Here is a 10,000-nt window from a genome sequence, read left to right on the forward strand (position 1 = left end):
CCAGCTCCATCGCTCTGGGGGTAATAGGCCGGCGTCTGCCACACTTAGGCCGGAGAGGAGCACCTTCCCCGGGCACGGGCGGGGAGCGAGCGCCCCCAGCTCCATCGCTCCGGGGGTAATAGGCCGGCGTCTGTCACACTTAGCCCGAATATGAGCACCTTCCCCGGGCACGGGAGGTGCCAAGCGGCCCCTAAGTCTACCCTCATGGAAGCTCCGGAGGAGGAGTGCGGGCGTGTGTCACACTTGGCCCGAATAGGAGCACCTTCCCCGGGCACAGGCGGTGCCAAGCGGCCCCTAAGTTTGCCCTTATGGAAGCTCCGGTGGAGGAGTGCATGCTGCATGACAGTGAAGCCGAATATGAGCACCTTCCCCGGGCACAGGCGGTGCCAAGCGGCCCCTAAGTTTGCCCAAATGGAAGCTCCGGAGGAGGAGTGCATGCTGCCTGACAGTGAAGCCGAATATGAGCACCTTCCCCGGGCACAGACGGTGCCAAGCGGCCCCTAAGTTTGCCCAAATGGAAGCTCCGGAGGAGGAGTGCATGCTGCATGACAGTGAAGCCGAATAGGAGCACCTTCCCCGGGCACAGACGGTGCCAAGCGGCCCCTAAGTTTGCCCTAATGGAAGCTCCGGAGGAGGAGTGCATGCTGCCTGACAGTGAAGCCGAATATGAGCACCTTCCCCGGGCACAGGCGGTGCCAAGCGGCCCCTAAGTTTGCCCTTATGGAAGCTCCGGAGGAGGAGTGCATGCTGCCTGACAGTGAAGCCGAATAGGAGCACCTTCCCCGGGCACAGGCCGTGCCAAGCGGCCCCTAAGTCTACCCTAATGGAAGCTCCGGAGGAGGAGTGCGGGCGTGTGTCACACTTGGCCCGGAGAGGAGCACCTTCCCCGGGCACAGACGGTGCCAAGCGGCCCCTAAGTTTGCCCTAATGGAAGCTCCGGAGGAGGAGTGCGGGCGTGTGTCACACTTGGCCCGAATAGGAGCACCTTCCCCGGGCACAGACGGTGCCAAGCGGCCCCTAAGTTTGCCCTTATGGAAGCTCCGGAGGAGGAGTGCGGGCGTGTGTCACACTTGGCCCGAATAGGAGCACCTTCCCCGGGCACGGGCGGTGCCAAGCGGCCCCTAAGTTTGCCCAAATGGAAGCTCCGGAGGAGGAGTGCGGGCGTGTGTCACACTTGGCCCGAATATGAGCACCTTCCCCGGGCACGGGCGGTGCCAAGCGGCCCCTAAGTTTGCCCTTATGGAAGCTCCGGAGGAGGAGTGCATGCTGTGTGACAGTGAAGCCGAATATGAGCACCTTCCCCGGGCACGGGAGGTGCCAAGCGGCCCCTAAGTCTACCCTCATGGAAGCTCCGGAGGAGGAGGGCGGGCGTGTGTCACACTTGGCCCGAATAGGAGCACCTTCCCCGGGCACAGGCGGTGCCAAGCGGCCCCTAAGTTTGCCCAAATGGAAGCTCCGGAGGAGGAGTGCATGCTGCCTGACAGTGAAGCCGAATATGAGCACCTTCCCCGGGCACAGGCGGTGCCAAGCGGCCCCTAAGTTTGCCCAAATGGAAGCTCCGGAGGAGGAGTGCGGGCGTGTGTCACACTTGGCCCGAATATGAGCACCTTCCCCGGGCACAGGCGGTGCCAAGCGGCCCCTAAGTTTGCCCAAATGGAAGCTCCGGAGGAGGAGTGCGGGCGTGTGTCACACTTGGCCCGAATAGGAGCACCTTCCCCGGGCACAGGCGGTGCAAAGCGGCCCCTAAGTCGGTAAAGGTTGAAATAAGTAAATAAATACAAAAAGGACGAGGGGGGGGAAAAAAAGGCAAAAACGTATAAAATTCCCCCATTCATTTCAATGGGCTCGGCCGAATTGGGCTTGCGGGACCGCCGAGGGCACGCCGGAGGGCGGTTGAGTCGGTAAAAGTTGAAATAAATGAATAAATACAAAAAGGACGAGGGGGGGGGGGAATAAGGCAAAAACGTATAAAATTCCCCCATTCATTTCAATGGGCTCGGCCGAATTGGGCTTGCGGGACCGCCGAGGGCACGCCGGAGGGCGGTTGAGTCGGTAAAAGTTGAAATAAATGAATAAATACAAAAAGGACGAGGGGGGGGGAAATAAGGCAAAAACGTATAAAATTCCCCCATTCATTTCAATGGGCTCGGCCGAATTGGGCTTGCGGGACCGCCGAGGGCACGCCGGAGGGCGGTTGAGTCGGTAAAAGTTGAAATAAATGAATAAATACAAAAAGGACGAGGGGGGGAAAAAAAAGGCAAAAACGTATAAAATTCCCCCATTCATTTCAATGGGCTCGGCCGAATTGGGCTTGCGGGACCGCCGAGGGCACGCCGGAGGGCGGTTGAGTCGGTAAAAGTTGAAATAAATGAATAAATACAAAAAGAACGAGGGGGGGAAAAAAAAGGCAAAAACGTATAAAATTCCCCCATTCATTTCAATGGGCTCGGCCGAATTGGGCTTGCGGGACCGCCGAGGGCACGCCGGAGGGCGGTTGAGTCGGTAAAAGTTGAAATAAATGAATAAATACAAAAAGGACGAGGGGGGGGGAAATAAGGCAAAAACGTATAAAATTCCCCCATTCATTTCAATGGGCTCGGCCGAATTGGGCTTGCGGGACCGCCGAGGGCACGCCGGAGGGCGGTTGAGTCGGTAAAAGTTGAAATAAATGAATAAATACAAAAAGGACGAGGGGGGGAAAAAAAAGGCAAAAACGTATAAAATTCCCCCATTCATTTCAATGGGCTCGGCCGAATTGGGCTTGCGGGACCGCCGAGGGCACGCCGGAGGGCGGTTGAGTCGGTAAAAGTTGAAATAAATGAATAAATACAAAAAGAACGAGGGGGGGAAAAAAAAGGCAAAAACGTATAAAATTCCCCCATTCATTTCAATGGGCTCGGCCGAATTGGGCTTGCGGGACCGCCGAGGGCACGCCGGAGGGCGGTTGAGTCGGTAAAAGTTGAAATAAATGAATAAATACAAAAAGAACGAGGGGGGGGGAAAAAAGGCAAAAACGTATAAAATTCCCCCATTCATTTCAATGGGCTCGGCCGAATTGGGCTTGCGGGACCGCCGAGGGCACGCCGGAGGGCGGTTGAGTCGGTAAAAGTTGAAATAAATGAATAAATACAAAAAGGACGAGGGGGGGGGGAAATAAGGCAAAAACGTATAAAATTCCCCCATTCATTTCAATGGGCTCGGCCGAATTGGGCTTGCGGGACCGCCGAGGGCACGCCGGAGGGCGGTTGAGTCGGTAAAAGTTGAAATAAATGAATAAATACAAAAAGGACGAGGGGGGGGGAAATAAGGCAAAAACGTATAAAATTCCCCCATTCATTTCAATGGGCTCGGCCGAATTGGGCTTGCGGGACCGCCGAGGGCACGCCGGAGGGCGGTTGAGTCGGTAAAAGTTGAAATAAATGAATAAATACAAAAAGGACGAGGGGGGGAAAAAAAAGGCAAAAACGTATAAAATTCCCCCATTCATTTCAATGGGCTCGGCCGAATTGGGCTTGCGGGACCGCCGAGGGCACGCCGGAGGGCGGTTGAGTCGGTAAAAGTTGAAATAAATGAATAAATACAAAAAGAACGAGGGGGGGAAAAAAAAGGCAAAAACGTATAAAATTCCCCCATTCATTTCAATGGGCTCGGCCGAATTGGGCTTGCGGGACCGCCGAGGGCACGCCGGAGGGCGGTTGAGTCGGTAAAAGTTGAAATAAATGAATAAATACAAAAAGAACGAGGGGGGGGAAAAAAGGCAAAAACGTATAAAATTCCCCCATTCATTTCAATGGGCTCGGCCGAATTGGGCTTGCGGGACCGCCGAGGGCACGCCGGAGGGCGGTTGAGTCGGTAAAAGTTGAAATAAATGAATAAATACAAAAAGAACGAGGGGGGGAAAAAAAAGGCAAAAACGTATAAAATTCCCCCATTCATTTCAATGGGCTCGGCCGAATTGGGCTTGCGGGACCGCCGAGGGCACGCCGGAGGGCGGTTGAGTCGGTAAAAGTTGAAATAAATGAATAAATACAAAAAGAACGAGGGGGGGAAAAAAAAGGCAAAAACGTATAAAATTCCCCCATTCATTTCAATGGGCTCGGCCGAATTGGGCTTGCGGGACCGCCGAGGGCACGCCGGAGGGCGGTTGAGTCGGTAAAAGTTGAAATAAATGAATAAATACAAAAAGAACGAGGGGGGGGGAAAAAAGGCAAAAACGTATAAAATTCCCCCATTCATTTCAATGGGCTCGGCCGAATTGGGCTTGCGGGACCGCCGAGGGCACGCCGGAGGGCGGTTGAGTCGGTAAAAGTTGAAATAAATGAATAAATACAAAAAGAACGAGGGGGGGAAAAAAAGGCAAAAACGTATAAAATTCCCCCATTCATTTCAATGGGCTCGGCTAAAATGGGCCTGCAGTACTGCCGAGAGGCCGCCGGAGGACGCCCTAGTAGGCAAACGTTGATCCCCACACACGAGGGGTCAGTTAGGCGACCAGGGGTAGCGTTTAGGCGACCAGGGGTAGCGTTTAGGTGACCAGGGGAAGCGTTTAGGCGACCAGGGGTAGCGTTTAGGTGACCAGGGGTAGCGTTTAGGCGACCAGGGGTAGCGTTTAGGCGACCAGGGGTAGCGTTTAGGCGACCAGGGGTAGCTTTTAGGCGACCAGGGGTAGCTTTTAGGCGACCAGGGGTAGCGTTTAGGCGACCAGGGGCGTTGCAGTTCCGCCGAATTGCATTAGGGGCGCTGCAGTAGGCAAACGTTCATCCCCCCTAGTCAGAGGGTCATTTGCCTACTTCCCAGGTTTACCCGGGTTTTCCAAAACACCTGGGGCACATTTTCAGGGATCACGTTTTTAGAAACAAAAATATTCATAATTTCTTCTAAGTCCCCTTTCCAGCGGGGAACTTTGAAACATTGTATCCGACCACTGAAGGCTGTTGGCGGGCACGGCGCGGCAAACAGCCCGCACTCAGGCATGGAGCTCCGGGGAAAGTTGCCTAATTTCTTCTAAGTCCCCTTTCCAGCGGGGAACTTTGAAACATTGTATCCGACCGTGGAAGGCTGTTGGCGGGCACGGCGCGGCTCATAGCCGGCCCTCGGGCACGGAGCTCCGGGTGAATTTTCACAAATTTCTTCTAAGTCCCCTTTCCAGCGGGGAACTTTGAAACATTGTATCCGACCGTGGAAGGCTGTTGGCGGGCACGGCGCGGCTCATAGCCGGCCCTCGGGCACGGAGCTCCGGGTGAATTTTTACAAATTTCTTCTAAGTCCCCTTTCCAGCGGGGAACTTTGAAACATTGTATCCGACCGTGGAAGGCTGTTGGCGGGCGCGGCGCGGCTCATAGCCGGCCCTCGGGCACGGAGCTCCGGATGAATTTTTACAAATTTCTTCTAAGTCCCCTTTCCAGCGGGGAACTTTGAAACATTGTATCCGACCGTGGAAGGCTGTTGGCGGGCACGGCGCGGCTCATAGCCGGCCCTCGGGCACGGAGCTCCGGGTGAATTTTCACAAATTTCTTCTAAGTCCCCTTTCCAGCGGGGAACTTTGAAACATTGTATCCGACCGTGGAAGGCTGTTGGCGGGCGCGGCGCGGCTCATAGCCGGCCCTCAGGCACGGAGCTCCGGGTGAATTTTCACAAATTTCTTCTAAGTCCCCTTTCCAGCGGGGAACTTTGAAACATTGTATCCGACCGTGGAAGGCTGTTGGCGGGCACGGCGGGGCTCATAGCCGGCCCTCGGGCACGGAGCTCCGGGTGAATTTTTACAAATTTCTTCTAAGTCCCCTTTCCAGCGGGGAACTTTGAAACATTGTATCCGACCGTGGAAGGCTGTTGGCGGGCACGGCGGGGCTCATAGCCGGCCCTCGGGCACGGAGCTCGGGGTGAATTTTTACAAATTTCTTCTAAGTCCCCTTTCCAGCGGGGAACTTTGAAACATTGTATCCGACCGTGGAAGGCTGTTGGCGGGCACGGCGGGGCTCATAGCCGGCCCTCGGGCACGGAGCTCCGGGTGAATTTTTACAAATTTCTTCTAAGTCCCCTTTCCAGCGGGGAACTTTGAAACATTGTATCCGACCGTGGAAGGCTGTTGGCGGGCACGGCGCGGCTCATAGCCGGCCCTCGGGCACGGAGCTCCGGGTGAATTTTACAAATTTCTTCTAAGTCCCCTTTCCAGCGGGGAACTTTGAAACATTGTATCCGACCAAAGGAAGGCTGTTGGCGGGCGCGGCGCGGCTCATAGCCGGCCCTCGGGCACGGAGCTCCGGGTGAATTTTACAAATTTCTTCTAAGTCCCCTTTCCAGCGGGGAACTTTGAAACATTGTATCCGACCGTGGAAGGCTGTTGGCGGGCACGGCGCGGCTCATAGCCGGCCCTCGGGCACGGAGCTCCGGGTGAATTTTACTCAATTCTTCTAAGTCCCCTTTCCAGCGGGGACCTTTCAAACATTGTATCCGACCAAAGGAAGGCTGTTGGCGGACGCGGCGCGGCTCACAGCCCGCACTCAGGCACGGAGCTCCGGGGAAATTTGCCTCATTTCTTCTAAGTCCCCTTTCCAGCGGGGAACTTTCAAACATTGTATCCGACCACTGAAGGCTGTTGGCGGGCGCGGCGCGGCTCACAGCCCGCCCTCAGGCACGGAGCTCCGGGGAAATTTGCCTCATTTCTTCTAAGTCCCCTTTCCAGCGGGGACCTTTCAAACATTGTATCCGACCACTGAAGGCTGTTGGCGGACGCGGCGCGGCTCACAGCCCGCCCTCAGGCACGGAGCTCCGGGGAAATTTGCCTCATTTCTTCTAAGTCCCCTTTCCAGCGGGGAACTTTCAAACATTGTATCCGACCACTGAAGGCTGTTGGCGGGCGCGGCGCGGCTCACAGCCCGCACTCAGGCACGGAGCTCCGGGGAAATTTGCCTCATTTCTTCTAAGTCCCCTTTCCAGCGGGGACCTTTCAAACATTGTATCCGACCACTGAAGGCTGTTGGCGGACGCGGCGCGGCTCACAGCCCGCCCTCAGGCACGGAGCTCCGGGGGAATTTCCCCCTCATTTCTTCTAAGTCCCCTTTCCAGCGGGGAACTTTCAAACATTGTATCCGACCGTGGAAGGCTGTTGGCGGGCACGGCGCGGCTCATAGCCGGCCCTCAGGCACGGAGCTCCGGGTGAATTTGACAAATTCCTTCTAAGTCCCCTTTCCAGCGGGGAACTTTGAAACATTGTATCCGACCGTGGAAGGCTGTTGGCGGGCACGGCGCGGCTCATAGCCGGCCCTCAGGCACGGAGCTCCGGGTGAATTTTTACAAATTTCTTCTAAGTCCCCTTTCCAGCGGGGAACTTTGAAACATTGTATCCGACCACTGAAGGCTGTTGGCGGACGCGGCGCGGCTCACAGCCCGCCCTCAGGCACGGAGCTCCGGGGAAATTTGCCTCATTTCTTCTAAGTCCCCTTTCCAGCGGGGACCTTTCAAACATTGTATCCGACCACTGAAGGCTGTTGGCGGGCGCGGCGCGGCTCACAGCCCGCCCTCAGGCACGGAGCTCCGGGGAAATTTGCCTCATTTCTTCTAAGTCCCCTTTCCAGCGGGGAACTTTCAAACATTGTATCCGACCACTGAAGGCTGTTGGCGGGCGCGGCGCGGCTCACAGCCCGCCCTCAGGCACGGAGCTCCGGGGAAATTTGCCTCATTTCTTCTAAGTCCCCTTTCCAGCGGGGAACTTTCATACATTGTATCCGACCACTGAAGGCTGTTGGCGGACGCGGCGCGGCTCACAGCCCGCCCTCAGGCACGGAGCTCCGGGGGAATTTGCCCCCTCATTTCTTCTAAGTCCCCTTTAGGCGACCAGGGGTTGACAATTTAGGTGACCAGGGGTTGACAATTTAGGCGACCAGGGGTGACTTTTAGGCGACCAGGGGTGAGGTTTAGGCGACCAGGGGTGAGGTTTAGGCGACCAGGGGTGAGGTTTAGGCGACCAGGGGTAGCGTTTAGGCGACCAGGGGCGTTGCAGTTCCGCCGAATTGCATTAGGGGCGCTGCAGTAGGCAAACGTTTTTACCCCTAGTCAGAGGGTCATTTGCCTACTTCCCAGGTTTACCCGGGTTTTCCAAAACACCTGGGGCACATTTTTAGGAACCACGTTTTTAGAAACAAAAATTCTTCTATGTCCACCTCCGTGAAAGAAATTGCCCAATGGTTCCCGCGGAAGAGAGCTGCCAGGCGGACGCATACTGCAATAACGGCCGCCCTGGCGCTCTGGTGGATGTTATCCTCGAAATTTCTTCTATGTGCCCATTCCAGCGGGCAACTTGCGAACAATGGTGTCCGACCATGGAAGGCTGTTGGCGGACGCGGCGCGGCTCACAGCCCGCCCTCAGGCACGGAGCTCCGGGGGAATTTTCCCCTCATTTCTTCTAAGTCCCCATTCCAGCGGGGAGCTTGCAAACGTGGTATCCGACCACTGAAGGCTGTTGGCGGGCACGGCCCCACCAGCGCAACACGGCACTTCCTATGACTCGGGTCCGACGCAGGAGGAGCGGTCCTCCCGGCCCCGCCACACGGCACTTCCTATGACTCGGGTCCGACGCAGGAGGAGCGGTCCTCCCGGCCCCGCCACACGGCACTTCCTATGACTCGGGTCCGACGCAGGAGGAGCGGTCCTCCCGGCCCCGCCACACGGCACTTCCTATGACTCGGGTCCGACGCAGGAGGAGCGGTCCTCCCGGCCCCACCACCGCCACACGGCACTTCCCATGACCCGGGTCCGACGCAGGAGGAGCGGTCCTCCCGGCCCCACCGCAGCACACACAACCACTGACCGATTGGCAATCATGACCCGCCATCGGAGGGCCCCTGCCGGCCCCGGCCTCGCGCCGGGGTGTTCGGGTGGACGGTTCCTTCGGCCTGCGGGTCGACCTCTGAGCGTTGGCCGGCACCGCAGCACACACATAACCACTGACCGATTGGCAATCATGACCCGCCATCGGAGGGCCCCTGCCGGCCCCGGCCTCGCGCCGGGGTGTTCGGGTGGACGGTTCCTTCGGCCTGCGGGTCGACCTCTGAGCGTTGGCCGGCACCGCAGCACACACATAACCACTGACCGATTGGCAATCATGACCCGCCATCGGAGGGCCCCTGCCGGCCCCGGCCTCGCGCCGGGGTGTTCGGGTGGACGGTTCCTTCGGCCTGCGGGTCGACCTCTGCGCGTTGGCCGGCACTTCCCTACCGTTACCCACCCCACCCCTGGGGTTGTGACAAAACGGCACTTCCTATGACTCGGGGTCCGACGCAGGAGGAGCGGTCCTCCCGGCCCATCTCGCACCCACACCCTGACATATACTGCACCACACCAACCACTGACCGATTGGCAAGCATGACCCGCCATCGGAGGGCCCCTGCCGGCCCCGGCCTCGCGCCGGGGTGTTCGGGTGGACGGTTCCTTCGGCCTGCGGATCGACCTCTAGCGCACCAACCAGCGCGAAACCGCTTTCGTCGCGAGACCGAGACGACCCTGTCGCGTGCCCGTCGGCCACACGGGCCCAGAGATGTCCTACACGGGAGTTCCGCCGCGCTCGCGGGTGCCCCGCCACGAGAGGGGTGCGGGAGCCCAGGCCCGCGTCAGCCGAGCGGTCCTTTCCGAAAAAGCATGTTTCTCAAACCCTACCGGCGTCTGTCAGAAGACGCCGCCTCCGAGTGCGTGTTGCGGTCGCGGGCGTGCGGGCGGCTCCGGCTCCCTCCCGCGACTGACCGCCACGCGGTAACGCGGCCTCTACGGACCGAGTACATACCGAGGCCCAGCCGACTTCCTCACCGCGCACGGGGGCTGAATCGGTAACGGAAATTTCGGTAGCCCACGTCCGAAAAAAATGAGAGAGAAAAAACAACGAGGGAGGCTGGGGTGCCGCCGGGGGTAACCCCGCGGGAGGCCGTCTCCCGCGGGCGCCGCCCGGTCCCCGCGCCCGGCTCCCCGCTCAGCTCCGGTTCCAATGCAAGAAACACAGACCGCCGGACGC

This window comes from Idiotropiscis lumnitzeri, unplaced genomic scaffold, assembly GCF_059441095.1.
Source record: "Idiotropiscis lumnitzeri isolate Australia: NSW breed Sydney's pygmy pipehorse unplaced genomic scaffold, RoL_Ilum_1.0 HiC_scaffold_184, whole genome shotgun sequence".
Classification (NCBI taxonomy): Eukaryota; Metazoa; Chordata; class Actinopteri; order Syngnathiformes; family Syngnathidae; genus Idiotropiscis; species Idiotropiscis lumnitzeri.